Source organism: Apodemus sylvaticus, chromosome 3 (assembly GCF_947179515.1).
Source record: "Apodemus sylvaticus chromosome 3, mApoSyl1.1, whole genome shotgun sequence".
NCBI lineage: Eukaryota > Metazoa > Chordata > Mammalia > Rodentia > Muridae > Apodemus > Apodemus sylvaticus.
This window is the reverse complement of record NC_067474.1, coordinates 133,974,653-133,978,416: the sequence shown is the minus strand read 5'-3', so window position 1 is coordinate 133,978,416 and position 3,764 is coordinate 133,974,653.

Sequence of the window (3,764 nt, the reverse complement as noted above, 5' to 3'; positions counted from 1 at the left end):
GCACGTCCGGGGCGGGACTCCGAGGGGCGTGGTTCTGTTCGGAGGGGTGGAGGGCTCCCGGCGGTCTAGCTCTGCAGGGGGCGCTCGCTGTGTGGCTCTGGGCTAGTTTGCACACCTCTCTGAGTTTCAACCGCCACTAGCAAAATGGTAGCGCTTGGTGCTGGACTGTGAGCCAGCGCTAGGATCCCGACTTCCTCACTAGACTGCCGGATAACTTTGTTAAACTGGTGACAATAATAGCACAAACTCCTGGGTTGTTAGGGAGATTAATCGAGTTAGTATTTGGAGGGTGTTTACGACCGCGTCTGTTACGTGTAAAGTGGCGTTAAGTTCATTAGAGAGACCACGGGGAGGGGGTGTTGGGGGGGACTGGCTCCGAGGTTAAGTTTTCTCTCTTTCCATGCGCCGTGTTCCTGTGCTCAAGCCCAAGCTCTTCTTGTGCTCCTAGACACCATGCCCACCACTTCTCTAAGCTGTAAACCCGCCACCTCCCTCTATTTCTGACTTTAGGTGACACCTAAAGTGCGAAGACCAGAGAGGCTGGGTGTCTAAATGGTTAAGGACGCTGGACACCTTGGCATTCAACCAGCTCACCTATAAACTGCCGCTAGCTGTCCTGGGCAAACTCCCAGCCAATGAACGGCGGTTTTCTTCTGGATAAAGGGAGATTTGTTATCAAACACTGGGCAATGAGAATTACAGGTGAGCTCCTGGAGTGGTGAGCATTACAGCTGATAGCCTCTGTGGTCCCTCCACTCGGTTTCCCATCTAGGTTCAGCTGAGGGAGAGATCTGGGAGAAGTTCATTTCTGTTAGAGACAGGAAGCCGAGCTGAGCTGGGTGCCAGGTGCTGGCCTGGGGGGCACCCTGGATAGGCATGGATCCTTGAAAAGTCAAGCACGTGGAACTGGTGAGTCTGGGCTCCCCTTCCCCTTCTCCCCGCGATCACCACCTCACTCCGTTTCCTCCCCTGCTGACTGCAAGACCTGTCTTCTCTGCTCTTGCTTTCTTCAATCCTGGACCTGTTTCTTTTCTTCAATTCATATGATGTCAGGACTGGACCAAGGGCCAAGCCTGGTCACCCAGGCCCTTCCTTAGGGTACCAGTTCACAAATTCAACCGCCCCCATTATAGAAGTGCATGCCTATGTCTCAGCCAGCAAGTCACCAACCAACCATCTTTTTTCTCCCTTATGCTAGTCAATGTCCGAGGGAGAGAGGCATGAGAGCCTATTGCTAGCTTCAGGGAGTCCCCAAGCTGGAGGGACAGGGAGAGGGACAGTGCAAATCATACCAAGGATGAATACAGTCTTCAGAGAACTGGTGTGTGTGTGTGTGTGTGTGTGTGTAGGTTTGGAAGGTAGTTCAATAGGTGGCTAGAGATGAAGGCCATTCTTGACAGAAGAGCAGGTACAGAGGCAGCAGACAGAATGATTTCAGGAAGAGAGTCTTTAGACTCAAGCTTCAGACGCTGAAGTCCCAGCTCTGCAATTTTCTTGCCAAACATCTGCACACATCTCTTCTCAGCTTCAAAACCCACATCCATCTCTAAAACGGGTCTAATAGTCTCTCCTGATTTGAAAAAGGGTTTCTCAAAGTAATTGCACTAATACTTCTGGTTGTACTTTGTTTTGTTGAGACAAGGTTTCACTATAGAGCACTGGCTGCCCTGGAACTCACTGTGTAGACCAGGATGGCTTCGGATTCAGATTCACTTGGCTACCAAATGCTGGGATTAAAGGCTTGTGCTACCAGACCCTGCACAAATTGTTGGTGTCAGCATTTCAGCCCAGTCCCATGGTCCGATGGCACCACGGAAAAAAAAAGCAGAGTAGCCATGGAAACAGCGTTGCTCAACCCCCACCCCCACCCCCATTTCCCTATACCTGCCCAGACACAGATCCCATTGTCTGCTTGGAATTCCACTTCTCCGTCCTCTTTCTGTAAATGTTTTATAGGCCTTGGAAGCAACTGTTTAGAGGTAAATTTACCAGGAGCTATGGACACTAGATCAGAGGTTAGATTCTTAGGTGGACTATTATCTTGGAGACCGAGTCCTTGGAAACAGAATTTAACCCTGTGGAGAGTACCAGGGAAAGCCCATAGCTAGGATGGTGAGCCACAGAGAGAGAGATGTTAACCGAAGCCGGGAGAACTGGCTTCTTGTAGTGTTATTGGCTCCTAGAAACTAGGCGGTGCGCGTGGGGGCTTCAGGGAGAAGAGGCTGAAGAGGTAATTAATTTCAATGACTCCGGATGCATCCATCTAGGCAGAGGCCAGAGCTTTCATTACTGGATGGGCAGTGGGGAGCCATACAGGGTTTCAGAGAAAAAGAACCCGGTGAGAACTCAGCATCCCCAAACCAGCCCCTACCTGAGGCTTCTAAAGGGGAGGATGTGGAGGTCCCACAGCGACCACCCAGACCTGGTGAGACCTGCTAGGCGGTGCCTACACTGGCAGCTTTGTTCCCTGGAGGCTAACTTCAGCCCTTAAAGGAACCAGCACTTCCTGGGCTGCGTCCAAGCTGCGCCAGCCCCTGCCAGTCTGGAAGAAAAAGAGCTTGCGGGGAGGGGCCAGGTGCACTGGAAGATGCGTGTCAGCCAGCACGCAAGTGGCCCCCCCCGGCCTTAGAAATGGGCGGTGCTTTGTGGGCGGGTCCTAGCGGCAGACTGAGAGTGAGTAAGACAGCCCGGAAAAGGCTCAGTTGTTGCCTTTAAAGGCAAGTGTCCCTGGTAGGGCAAAAAGGCTTTGCTGAATCAGTGGCAGCTGATGCAAGGGGTGAAGGCAGGGGCTGGGAGGGGCAGTCCTTAATCCGAAGGCTGTTTTGCAACTCAAATCCTCCCGCGCTGGAGATAAACATGGTATAGGACTCAGGGAGGGCATACTGGGCCAGGCAGGACAGTTCTCTGTGTTTTTATATTTCATTCTGATTTGCACACCTGTTCCCAGATCATTGGTGTCCCTTTCTGTTCATTTTGTGGGCCTCTGCAAGCGCCACCATCATCTCCTCATTGATCTGGGGGATGCTGAAGGAAGTATTCCCTCCTCCACTGTGTCCTGAACGTCACGATTGGCTGTCTAACTGCTTCCAAGGACAATAGTGTCCCGCAGGTGCTCACAATCACTGTGTTTAAATCTAGATTCGTCACTGCATCCCTAGTCCTCCAAGTATCCCAAAGATGGTACTTCCAAACTGTTGGACTACTTACCCTTATTATCCAATAGGCTGCTGCCCTTCCAAAGGACTATGGGCCTCCCTCACCTCCTCTTCACTCCCACCTCCATCACAGCGCCATTTCTCAGGTATCTTCCCACCTGCTGTGACGGTTGTCTCTCAGTATCACCCTCTGCTTTAAGCATTTTTCCATGGCTTAGGACAGTGTGGCTAAACCTCTCAGGCATCACAGGAAGGGTCATATGCAAAAGTTGTGTTGTTGCAGGCACATAATATGCAAAACCTTCTTGAGCTCAGAAGTCTGGAGGACAGTTCTGTCCGGAAGGGAGGGGCTCCACTGTGTGTGTGGGGGGGGGGGGCGCTTCAGGGTGAGGCAGCTGGAGAACCAATCAGCGGTTCTCCTGTTTCTCTCTTTTTGCCCCAAGCTGATATGATTCAGCAGCTCACAATAACTAATCCCATCTTTATTGAAATTTTTGATGCTTTGTCATTCTTTTTCTTCCCTTTTTTATTTTTAATTTCTCAAAAATATGGCATTAAGGACTGGAATTGAACCTCAGTGGTCAAGGCTTTGCTTAGCCTGGATTTGAT